This window comes from Antechinus flavipes, chromosome 5, assembly GCF_016432865.1.
Source record: "Antechinus flavipes isolate AdamAnt ecotype Samford, QLD, Australia chromosome 5, AdamAnt_v2, whole genome shotgun sequence".
NCBI classification, from domain to species: domain Eukaryota; kingdom Metazoa; phylum Chordata; class Mammalia; order Dasyuromorphia; family Dasyuridae; genus Antechinus; species Antechinus flavipes.
The window spans coordinates 20,406,532-20,419,643 of record NC_067402.1 but is presented as its reverse complement, the minus strand read 5'-3'; positions in this window follow the sequence as shown (position 1 = coordinate 20,419,643).

Sequence of the window (13,112 nt, the reverse complement as noted above, 5' to 3'; positions counted from 1 at the left end):
CCGGAAGGAACAAAAGGACAAAATTTGTACAGGTAGAATTTAGGCAGAAGGAGTTGGGCATGAGGTACCTTAGGACTGGACAAGTCCGGCTCTGAGACCTAATAGGGTAGGAATAGAGAAGATGGCGTCCTTTGATTGGACAGGCCCCTTGCAAGGGCTAATAACCAGAAAAGCTCTTCTTTAGGTTAGCTTTTGTCACCATGCCCTAATAAATAGGATTGTCCTTGCTGTTGCAGCAGTGGGGAAGGTAAAGGTGGTGTGTGTGTGTGTGTGTGTGTGTGTGTATGTGTGTAGGGAATTTGGGCCTGCAATCCAAACAGGGCCAGAGGCAAGATGGAGGAATTGCAAACAAGATGGAGTTGCTTTAGCTTTATACCCCCAGTGGCAATACCCTGACCTAGGCCACTAGGATCTCTTCCATCCTCTCTCTTTTCATGGAACAATCAGTGTAAACCAGAGCAAGCACAATTATCCTCGGGCTGCTCTGAGCTGGAATTCTAAGGCTACACTGACGAGATCCATCTCCCTGGAGCCCCTTGTAGCCATTGGAGGATGCCCCTCTGGAGGGCGAGTCTGTAAGCCAAGAGCTGATGCTGTGGACGGGACAACCTCACCTTATGCCTTCTTTCCTTTTGAACGGAGCCTTGTGACATCTCCAAAGTCAGCTGGTGTGTTCCTCTCTCTGGGCGCCAGAGCAGTGGGCCATCAGCTACCAGTCTGTGACAGAGAATGGCCAAGAGGGAGAGAGATACCCGGGAGGAGAGAAGATGAGAAGGGAGAGCTCCTTTGGCCCAACCAGGCTGCACTCGATAAAGGTGGAATGTAAAATGATTCCGGAGCAGGCCCTGTAAAGTCCGGATGGGGCTGGAATAGTACAAGTGACTGGAAGGAATCATGAGTCTTTCTTGTTAACATTCCCTTTCTGTGTGAGATTATTCCAAAATGGAATCCTGTTGATACTAGAATTGCTCCACAGGGAGGTGAGGGGTAGGGGCCACAGGGATTCCGGAAGGCCTCAGATAGTCTCTGCCTTTTGGCCCCTGGCTAGCCACAGCCAGATAGATATCCATCAAAGTGTCCCTCAGCCCCCGGGTAGCATTTCCCAAACTAGCTCTACTGTAGCCTTTTAAAATCATTAACTTTTCTCTGTGGGCTATTCTGACCTCCTGAAGGCTTATCTCTTCTCTGAAGAAGAAGAGATAAGAACCAGCAGAAAGACAAAGGGGGGAGGAGAAAGGGGGAATGCCAGAAACCCTGGGGAATTTACCCTCTAAGTAAACAGTCAACAAGCATTTATCAAGCACTTATTATGCACCAAGTTCTATGAAGTCAGGACTTGTGTTCATAAATAAAGCTTTGATAAGCCCGTAAAATTTGCTGCAAATTGGGACCACTATTGTATAATATTGACCTAAGGGTCATATTAGAAAGTCTGTCATTTCATTCATTTAACTCCCCAGCTTCTTGTTCACCACTGGCAGTGATAGTGATGGCTGGAATAGAGTTGTTCAGTCTTGTGCTAGTCTTTGTTGACTTTAGGGACCAGACCCTTCTGTTCTCCATTATCTCGGAAAAATTCACATTTATTGTTTCCAAGACAGTCTCTAACCCTCCCCTCCTCTGCCATTCCCTTCCTTTTGCAGCTGGTGTGTTCCTCTCTCTGGGCGCCAGAGCAGTGGGCCATCAGCTACCAAAGTCTGTGACAGACAGGGAATGGCCAAGAGGGAGAGAGTCACCGGGGAGGAGAGAAGATGAGAAGGGAGAGCTCCTTTGGCCCAACCAATCTGCACTCGATAGAGGTGGAATGTAAAATGATTCCGGAGCAGACCCTGTAAAGTCTGGATGGGGCTGGAATAGTACAAGTGACTGGAAGGAATGGATGATTCTTTCTTGTTAACATTCCCTTTCTATCTCTTTCAACATCAGGATCTCTTCCAGTGAGTCCTGTCTTCTCATGATGTGGCCAAAATACTTGAGCTTCAGTTCCAGTATTTGACCTTCCACTAAATAGTCTGAATCAATTTCTTTAAGAATTGACTAATTGGATTTCCTTATTTCTTCATGATCCATTGGGGGTCTTCTTGGCAGAAATCCTGGTCTGATTTGCCATGTCCTTTTCCAGATTATTTTCCAGCTGAAGAAACTGAGGCAAACACGTTTTGGCCAGGGTTACACAGCCTAGTTAGTGTCTGAAGCTGAATTTGAACTTAGGAAAATGAATCTTCTTGATTTCAGGCCCAGCTCTCCACCGTGAAAAGAGCTGCCGAGGGATACAGAAGATAATACAGTGGAAAGAGCACTGGGCTTGGACTCGGGAAAACTCTTCCTAAATTCACAGCTGGCCTCAGACTTTTATTAACTCGATGACACCGGGCAAGTCCATGTTTGTCTCAGTTTACTCATCTGTAAAATGAGCTGGAGAAGGATATGGCAAGCCACTCCTGCATCTCTGCCAAGAAAACCCCAAATGGGATCACCGAGAGTCCGGCACAACTGAAACAAGACTGAACAATGACGACACTCGGAGACCCTGCCTCCCAATCCAATATTTCTTCCACAACCCGTCAGTCTCGTCGTAATCTTTTGGTTGAAAAAAAAAATACTTTGGAAATATCTTAATCTTGCTGTTAAGACCCTTTTTGGGGGCACCTGAGGAAGTAGAGGGGACCACATGTGCCTGTGTGTGGAGTGAAGCTTCCTGATCCCCATGAAATTGAGCCAAGTGACATTTACAAAAAACGAGATGGGATGACAAAAGGGAGGGCTCCCCACGGGAATTTGAATAAGATTTCGAAGCATGGTGGATCCATGTGTGGGGGCAAAAGACTGATCCCCCAAATCCTTTCCTCTTAATAAAATGGAAAACTTGGAAGACCAAGTTGAGGGAGGGAAACGGCACATTCCCACTGTGTTTGCCTTGTAATCCTAGAGTTTCTTAGGTAAACACAGAGCTCTCAGCCTAATCTATTCAAAACAAGCTGCTTGAGAAACTTGAGGAAAGATCCTTCTCCAGGATGTTTTTCTAGTGAAGGTACTTGGAGCTGGGGGCTCTGGGCTAAGATCAAAACCGCCGGCTCTTTGGCGGATGAGAGGGCGCTGGTCAGCTCAGGCCTGAGGTTTCTGTGAAAACAGCTGCGGTGAGGGCCCAGGGGCCAGAGAACAAGGGAGGACCCAAAGTCCTTCATTTGTTTTGGAAACGTCACCACGATGGGCCCGGCGAATCCCTTCTTGAGGCCTTTGGGGTAAAAATAACAGGCTCAGAGCGAGATGGGAGCTCAGAGGCCATTCAGTCCAACCCACTCGTTTCTCATCTTACACATAAAGTGGCTGAGGCCGGGACGAGGAAAGTCACCTGCTCAACATCTGCCAGGAGGCGGCAGCTTCCCCATTCAAATCTTGGTCCTTGGACTCCAAATTCATTGCTCTAACCCTTTATTTTGGTTTAAAAAAATATTTTGCTTTTGAAACATGGTTGTTTAAATCCCAGTACCTCTCTCCATCTCTTAAAAACCTCTCTTATAACAAATAGATACAATTCAAGAAGAATCAACACATTGATTATGTATGAAAAGGCATGCCTTACTTCAAACCCGACGTCCACCACCTTTTTACCCAGGGCCAGGGTTCGACATTATCTTCTGATGTTCCATCATATCTACTAATCCAAAGAGGGGATTTTGGATCTCCTTCATCTCCAGCCCGCCCCAATTCCCACCCATCAAACTTCTCTTTCTCCCAGCCAAGGATTTGACTTTCTGAGGTTATATTCTTTTTTTTTTTCCCTTGAGGTTAAGTGACTTGCCCAGGGTCACACAGCTAGGAAGTGTTAAGTATCTAAGGCCAGATTCAAACTCAGGTCCTCCTGACTCCTCAGACTCCTGACTTTAACCACTGCACCACCTAGCTGCCCCTGAGGTTATATTCTTTAAGCAGTTTAAAAGCTTTCAAAATATTTTCTCTCCCTCTGTCATCTAACATTTATATTTCTTTTCCTTTTTTTTTTTGGTTCTGATGCTCTTCCCATGAAATGTTGAGTGGCCGGCTCATGGGAAAAGATGGTATCCTATTAAAATGTTCCATAAGAGATGGTGAGATTCAACTTAAACATTTATAATCAAAGCACCATTGAGACTCTGCAGAGTCTCAGGGGGTACAATAGATAGAGCACTGGGCCTGAAGTCAGGGAGACCTGAGTTCAAATTCTGCCTCAGACACTTCTAGCTGTGTGACTTTATCACATTTGATCTCCTTTTGAAACTGAGGCCTCAGTTTCCTCATCTGTAAAATGGGGCTCTTGATAGCACTTATATATGAGGAACAAATGAAATGTTTGTAAAGCACTTCACAAACCCAGTACTAAATTAATATGAATATCATCATTATTATCACTATAATATAGTAATTATCATATCATAATTATATTATCATATAAACATATTATTTATTGAAATGTATATATTATATTCATATGAATGTAAATATATAAATACATTAAACAATCAACATAATACATATGTTATTAATAATTAATATTTATTAATATATTAATAATAATCAATATTCCAACATCAATATTATTATTCATTATTACAGTGATGAAATCAGACACAGTCTCTACTCTCAGGTAGTTAATGATATACTTGGGGAATAAACGCACAAGAGTCATCTGCTATTCTCTGGCACAATTATACGCAAAGGAAAGGTCCAAAGTACTATGAGATAAAGGTGAGTGTGTAGGAGTTTTTTAGTTGCCTGCTGTATACAGTTATTGGGCCCTTAGGTTCTAGGCTACAAAGATCCAACAATTCCACCGTCCTTATCTGCGCTTGGCAGGCGCTGGGGGGTTTAGGGATTTCATGGCAGGAGATAATTTGTGTAGAGAGGCTGCTGCCTGTTAACTCCAGGAGTCCCTTCTTCCTGGGAAGTCTCTAAGGAAAAGCTGGAAGATGAGTCAGGAAAGTTGAGGTAGAAGTTCTTTGCAGATGGGTTGGTTTAGACAGCCACAATTTTCTTAGTCGGCCTTCCAGTCCTAAAATTGTCGTGAGTCCCGTCCAACCTCAGGTCTATTACGTGAAGGAGAGACAGGGCTCAGTGGCTGGTTGTACTGCCGCCATGTTGTTCGGAGGGTATGGGATAAGGTAGACGTTGGGAGCTTCTCTGAGCTGAGAGGCAAACCAGCCAAATTTGAGCCTGGTTCTCACCAGTTCTTTCCCAGTATGGCCAGTCTCCCAGCTCCCCTGAGTAACCCATAAAGAGAGGTGGACAAATGGACCCCCACTCGCAATCCCTTCTTGGAAAAGACGGGGTACTCTTTCTGGGCTCAGATTTGAATTGAATCATAAGTTTCTGATGCAAGATGAGGAAAGCGACCTGGAAAGAACCAGCAGCCCACAGCCCCTCGGTGTCCCAAGTAGGGGACTTTATCATCACATCTCACCCAGAACCCAGTTAGCTTCAGAATCCAGAGCTGAGCGTGGGTGGGCTGTGAATAAGCCAGGGGTGTGAGCAGAGTGTCTGATAAACTCTAGAAACATGAATTGTTGCCGCTGTTATCAGTAGCCTCCTCCACAGAGGCTTGGGCAGCTCTTCTGGTCATCTGATAGCATTTCCTGAGCCCACCACTCTTTGTGGCCCTGAATGGCCCCTATTGTGAGAGACTGAATTGCTGGTATGTTTCACAGGGTCTTTAGGGTAGACCTCTACTGTAGAGCTGGGGTGTGGATCTAGTCTTATCTCCTCATTTTACAGAGGAGGAAACTGAGGCACAGAGCCATTAAGTTATTTGCTCAAGATCATGCATGTAGGAAATGGCAAAGATAGATTCGAATTCATGTCCCCTGCTAAAACAATTATGGATGAACTTATTCTTTCTTGAGGGAAAGGCCAGTGACACAATATGACATTTTAAAATTCAGGGCAACCCAAGTAGGAGTGGGCCAGTGGTTCTTGGGATGGTGTTAACTTTCCCCATTGGCCTTTGTGGGGTATTTACTCACCCACATGCCCTGAAGGAGCATTTTCCTCCCCAAACTCTGGCAGAATTTCTTGTTTGGGGGAGCATCCTTTTTGTCTTCCCTGTGTCCTTTATTGTTTATTTATTTATATTTTTTAAACAGGTTCACTGAAAGTCATTAGCATATCCAGTGGCACACGGGCACGCAGGTCAGAGATCGGTGGGATGCTGAGAAACATTGGGTATAGTGGAAGCAAAGCGGACTGGGCTCTCAGCTCAGCCCCACCGCCAGACCGGTCTGATCCAAGCAGGTCAGTTTGCCCAGCCATGTCTCAGTTTCTTCATTTGTAAAATAGGAGGATTTGACTAGATGACCTCATCTTCCTTTTCAGTTTTAAATATGGAATTCTGTAGAGGAATAATATATAATATTGCCAAGAGAATGTATTTTTCAAAATCCTTCGCATAAATTAACTTACATGATCCTTGCCATCCTGGGAGGTCGGTGCTGCTATCATCTAAGTCATGAAGCAGCTGGTGAGAGTCCGAGGCAGGAAGACCTGAGTGGTACCTCATGATAGGAAAAGATAATGATAAATGGTGGAGAGGATGTGGGAAAATTGGGGCACTACTACATGGTTGGTAGAGTTGTGAACTGATCCAACTATTCTGGAGAGCAATCCGGATCTATGCCCAAAGGGCTCTCAGACTGTGCATAACTTTTGATCCAGCAGCGTCTCTCCTGGGCCTGTATCCCAAAGAGATCATAAATATAAAGGGAAAGGGACCCACATGTGCAAAAATGTTTGTGGCGGCTTGTAGAGGACCGCAGATGTTGGGGAACTCTGGAGAAGTATAATTGAAACCAGAATACTTACCACAGGATGCTTACTCAGAGTGACTGATGAGATCATGGTTCTCTAGTTCACATATACTTAGTACAGTCTGGTGATGTAATGGCTCTCTAGTTCACACATGCTCAGTGTGCTGTGATGATGTAATCATACCAAGGTATTTAAGGGCTGAGAGGACCGGAGATGAGACACTCCACCTTTGACCTTCCTCCAGGTGGCTCTCCTGCCTCCTGCCCTCCTTTACTAAGATCAAGGCTGGTCCCGAGATCCTCCAGAGAGCTAGCCCGGACATTACAGCAGCCCTTTGTGTAGTGGCGAGGAACTGGAAACGGAGTGGACGCCCATCAGTGGGAGAATGGCTGAATAAGTTACGGGATATGAATGTTATGGAATATTGTTTGGTAAGAAACGACCAGCAGGATGATTTCAGAGAGGCCTGGAGAGACTTGCAGGAACTGATGGGAAGTGAAGTCAGCAGAACATGGCACAACAAGATTCTACGAAGATCACTTCTGATGGACGTGGCTCTTTTCAACAATGAGGTGACTCAGGCCAGTTCCAAAGGTCTGGTGATCAAAACAGCCATCTACATGCAGAGAGAGGACTATGGAGAATGAATGTGGATCAAAGCATACTTTTTTCCTCTTCTGTTCTTTTTTTTCTAGTGGTTTTTCCCTTTTGTTCTGATTTTTCTCTCCCAACATGACTCATATGGAAATATGTAAAAAATGAATGTACATGAGTAACCTACAAAAAATTAAATTAAAAAACTGATGTGGCTGAGAAGGAATCCCTCAGTCCATGCTCCTTGAAGTTGGGGACTTGTCTTTTTTTTTTTTTTTTCTGATAAATATTTATTTATTTATTTATTTATTTTAATACCTTTTTATTGACAGAAGCCATGCCAGGATAATTTTTTACAGCATTATCCCTTGCACTCACTTCTGTTCCAATTTTTCCCCTCCCCCAGATGGCAAGCAGTCCTTTACATGTTGAATAGGTTACAGTATATCCCAGATACAACATATGTGTGCAGAACCGAACAGTTCTCTCGTTGCACGGGGAGAATTGGATTTAGAAGGTAGAAATAATCTGGGAAGAAAAACAAAAATGCAAGCAGTTTATATTCATCTCCCAGTGTTCTTTCTTTGGGTGTAGCTGCTTCTGTCTATCCTTGATCCATTGAAACTGAATTAGATCTCTTTATCGAAGAGATCCACTTCCATCAGAATATATCCTCAAACAGTAGCGTTGTTGAGGTATATAATGATCTCCTGGTTCTGCTCGTTTCACTTAGCATCAGTTCATGTAGGGATTTGTCTTTTCATTTTGTATTTGCATCCCTGGTTCTTTGTGTAATGGGGCAATGATGTGGGGAAAAATGTTTCACATAGAATTTAGTAAGGTGAGTAGTGAAAGAATTATCCTTTTCCCCAGCTTGCAGAGGAGGAGGTTCGTTGAAGTTTCTAGGTTCTTATTCTCCTCCTTTCTCTTTGTTCCAAATTCAAATCCAGTGTTCTGAAGTGGTCTTACATATTAATTGTCTCTCCCTCCCCTCTTCCCCCCAACCCTCCACTGACATGGACTCTTGCCAAAGACACAAGGGGCTTAGGAAGAAGTGCACAGCCCATTGATCCAGGGTCATATCAAATATTCGATATCGTTGAAATCCTGGGAACACGGGAACACGGGAACACGGGACTGTGCTCATAAGTGCAATAGAAGAAAAGGTCACAAGACTTCATACCACATTCACTGGGCATCTAACAAGAAAGTGGGAGAGACTGTCAGCTGAAACAGAAGGAAATATTCTGGTTTTCTAATTCAATTTTCAGCCTCATGTTTCTTCATACTCATGTTTTCAGATATTCCATCCTTCTGTCTCTGTTTCTGCTTCTCTCTCTCCATCTCTGGCTGTCTGTCTCTCTATCTCTGTCTCTTCCTTTGTAACTCTGACTCTGTCTTTCCATCTGTGTCCCTCTATCTGTCTCCCTGTCTGTCTGTTGACCTGTTTCTCTGTCTCTGTCTCTCTGCCTTGATCTCTCTTTCTTTTGTTCTGTCTTTCTTTTTAAACTTTCTAATCCATTTCCTCCCTATTATCAGATTCTTTCAGCTCCCTTAAATGGAGAAATCTAATATTGAATTGATGGTAAAGACTAATTTAAAAGGGGGCATTCATTGCTGACACTGTTTTAGACAATTGCCTACCTTTCTTTCCAAAGACTTGCCCCTTGGCTGCTAGGAAATTTTCTACTATAAATGCATTAGCTATCAATCAATAAGAATAATTCAAATACAATAAACACAATGTTTAAATGATCTCTGAGGAAGAGAATCCCCTTGTTTCTGCTTCTAAGACCACCAGAGGTCGCCCTATCACTCCATTCAATTCACGGAAGGATTTTCCCCTCACATCTAAAAGCAGTGAAGACTTATTGTAAACAGTTCTTTACACTGGCAGGTCCAAGTCTAAAAGGAGTCAGTAAAGCCCTTATAAGGCGGGCAACTGGCCTACTTCTAGTTCCATGATTTGTTCATTCTTTCATCAAGTCTCTTAAGCAAAGGGCCAAACCTGCAAAGAAATACTTACTCATGGCCTGAGAGCGGCAAAAGTCCCGGATCTAATTGTAAACTCTCCAAGCATTTCAGATTAACTAGTAATTAGATATTCATATTATTTATTAATACAGTCAATTACCAATGAACAAAACAATTACTTATTAGTAATGGGATTTAGAATTTACATAACACTTTATGTTTTAAAAATTGGTGCTAGGTGGCGCTGCAGTGGATAGAGCTCTGGCCTGGAGACAGGAAGCCACATCTTTCTGAGTTCAAATCTGACTTCCGACACTTCCTAGTTCTGTGATCCTGGTTTTTCTCAGTTTTCTCATCTGTAAAATGAGCGGAGAAGAAAATGGTAAGCCATTACAATAACTTTGCCAAGAAAATCCTAAATTGGAGTCACGGAAAGGGGGACATAACTGAAACAAGTGAAGTCCCACATTAAGGTTTGCAAAGAGCTTCAAAATATTATTTCATCCTATCCTCACTATTATTGTGGATTCAAATTATAAGAAGTCTTCGAATCAGAGAATGGATTAGAATATTTAAATTTTTTATTTGTAAAGTTTCATTAAACTTTATCTTTACATCACTTACATTTTCTGATAAATTTCTTCCATTTTTCTTTCCCAGAAAACCATTGTTTCTAATAAAGAAAAAAAAAAAAAAAAGAAATAGCACAGCCAAAGTAATCAGCACAACAACCTAGACTGAGGTTATTTTGCAGGGATCCATGAATTATAATATTCTTATTATATGTCTTCCTTGGAACATGTTTTATCATTATAATTTCATTGCATTTTGTTATTTCATAATTATCATTTCCACTGTCATAATCATTTTGAAAAAATTTCTGGTTATCCTTTTTTCACTTTGCATTGGTTTTAATAAGTCTTCCCATGTTTCTCTCTACTGTTCAAATTGTTTCTTATGTGGTGGTGATATTCCAACACATTTGGGTACTACAACATGTCTAGCCATTTTTCAATAGATAGAAGTGTACTTGGCTTTCAGTTCTTTGCTGTTATAAAATAATGCTGCTCTCAATATTTTGGTATAGATGAGATATATATATCTTTTTATTATTGAACTCCTTGGGGTATATACTTAGAAGTGAGATCTCTTGCTCAGAAGGTACCACATTTTAGTCACTTTCTTAGCATAATATCAAAATGCTTTCCACAAATGGTTGGACCAATTTACCGTTCCAAAAACAAGACATTAATGCTAATTATTCTTATTTATTTTTTAAATTTATGTTATGTTATCTTTTCAATTTTCTAGGTATTCAATGGAACCTCATTTCAACCAAATCACTTCAAGCCTATTTTGATTTGAATTTCTCTTATTATTTGTGAATTGGAGTGACTTCACATAGCTGTGAACAGTTGCTAATTCTTTGGAGAGCTCTTCATATCCTTTGATTATTTATTTTTTGTGGAATGGCTTTTGATCTAATATATTTATTCTAGTCTTTTACGTACCTTGGATATCAGACTCTTAGCAGAGCTGAGGCAAAGACTGACCACTTTCCTTGTATCCTAATGGCATTGTTTGTACAAATTGCATGTGATGAAAATTACCTATTTTATTTCTTACAATCATCTTTTGTCATTATCTGGTTAGAAATTCTTCCCCTTGTCACAGTTGTGAAGGGTATCTGATGTGGTTTTCCTATGATTTTTTTTTAAGGTGAGGCCCTTCTCATCCAGGCTGTATCTACTTGGAGCTGATTAAAACTTATGGTGTAAATCATTTCTCTAACTCTAATTTTTGCCAAACTGCTCTTCATTTTCCCCAGCAATTCTTTTTGAATAGAGTTTCTGTCCTTCTCTAGTTTATTAAACACTCAATGACGTTGTTCAATTATTTCTTATTCTTCCTGATGTAATCTATTCTGCTGATCTAGTTTTCCATTTTTTAGGTAGTCCTGAATCATTTTCATGATTTTGTTTTAAATAGAATTTGACATCTGGAAATGCTATTCTCGTCATTCCTAATTTTTTATTATTTCTCTTGAGATTCTCATTCTTTTGCTCCTCCAAATAAATATTATTCTCAGTTTACCTAGAAATTACCCCCTTGGCACTTTGGTATAGCACTAAATATGCAAATTAATTTTGGGTAGTATCATCTCAATTTTTATTAGTAGAGCTCAGCCATGAAGCTTCTCTTCCCCATAACCATCTTCTCCCTTTTGGCCTCTCTTCATGACTTTGATCTCTTTCTTTCCTTTCTGGAAGTAGCAGTAGGAAAAGATGACATCTTTGCTTTACTTGTAAATTTATTTGGAAAATTTCTACAGTTTCTCCATTACATATAATGCTAGCTTTTGCTTCTTAATATATACCTTGGATATAAATATAGTCCCTTTATACTTATACTTTGTAGATTTTTTTTCTTTCTTTCTTAGCATTAAGATATTGCAAAAGGCTCTTTTTGGATCCCTCCATAATTGAATATTTTTTCTTTTAAAAATGATTACGTTAATTATTCTTCTAATGTTGAATTGTCCACTTGTCCTTGATATAAATTGAACTTGATCATAGTGAATAATTGTGTGTGGATATATTATGGCAGTTTTTTTCCCCAGAATTTTATTTAAAATTTTTATATTGATATTCATGAATATTGATGAAAATTTAGCTGTCTTTGCTTTATTCTTTCATGGGTTAGGTATTAGGATTAGGTTAGGTAGTAGAGAAAACCAGAGGGATTATATGACTTGCCCAGCGCTTTTGTTTTAATTCTCTTTCTATTGGACCTCATTGCCTTCTTAGAGTTGAGTTAGTACAAGAAAATGGACTTCAATGTGGGGAGAGAGATCCCAGAATGCTTTAATGTTAGGAAATTACATCCTGACCTTAAAGAGGCATGGGATCAACTAATTGGAAGGTGGGAAGCTTCCATCTTCCCTAAGGTAACCAGGAGTTGGGCTTACTTCCAACACAACACACAACTCATCTTCACATTCTATCCTACAAGTAATCAACTTCTCTCCTTATGAGTTAGGCATTGATCCCTCAGGGCATTCCGTTGCTACTCCTCAGGTGCCATTGTGAAAATTCAATCCTCTCTTTTTCTCCCCCTCCCCATCACTCAATGGCTACCATAGGTGACCGTGGAAGGCCCCCATGGCCTGTGAGGAATGCCTCCCCATTTCACTTTGGCATGGGACAACCATTCACAGATGTATTATGACAAATCACAGATCTTCTTATAGAATCTAATCTATCAAATCCACCCCTCTTCTCTCCAGGACTATTGCAGTGATCTCCCGCTTGGTCTCTTTGTCTCAAGTCTCTGTCCACTCCAGTCTATCCTCCATCCACTCAGTTGCCTAAATGATTTTCCTAAAGCTCAAATCTTACTGTCATCTTCCCACTCTATAGATCCCAGCAGCTCCTTGTTGACTCTAGAGCTAGATACTATTGAATCTATATTTTGAAGTTTCTCTTTTTTTTCCCCATAAGTCTTATAATGTACTTGATTATTAGAACTGTAATTTAAAAAGTAAACATTTACATGTTGGTGATGGTGGGTGCTTTTTTTTTTTTTCTCCTATTACTTAAAGAAATTTGAAACTGTTTAAGAGAGCTTCTGGGATAAGAATTCATTATTTGACAAAAATTGCTGGGAAAACTGGAAATTAGTATGGCAGAAATTAGGCATTGATCCACCCTATACCAAGATAAGATTGAAATGGGTTCATGATTTGGTAAAGAAAGATGCTACAGGCA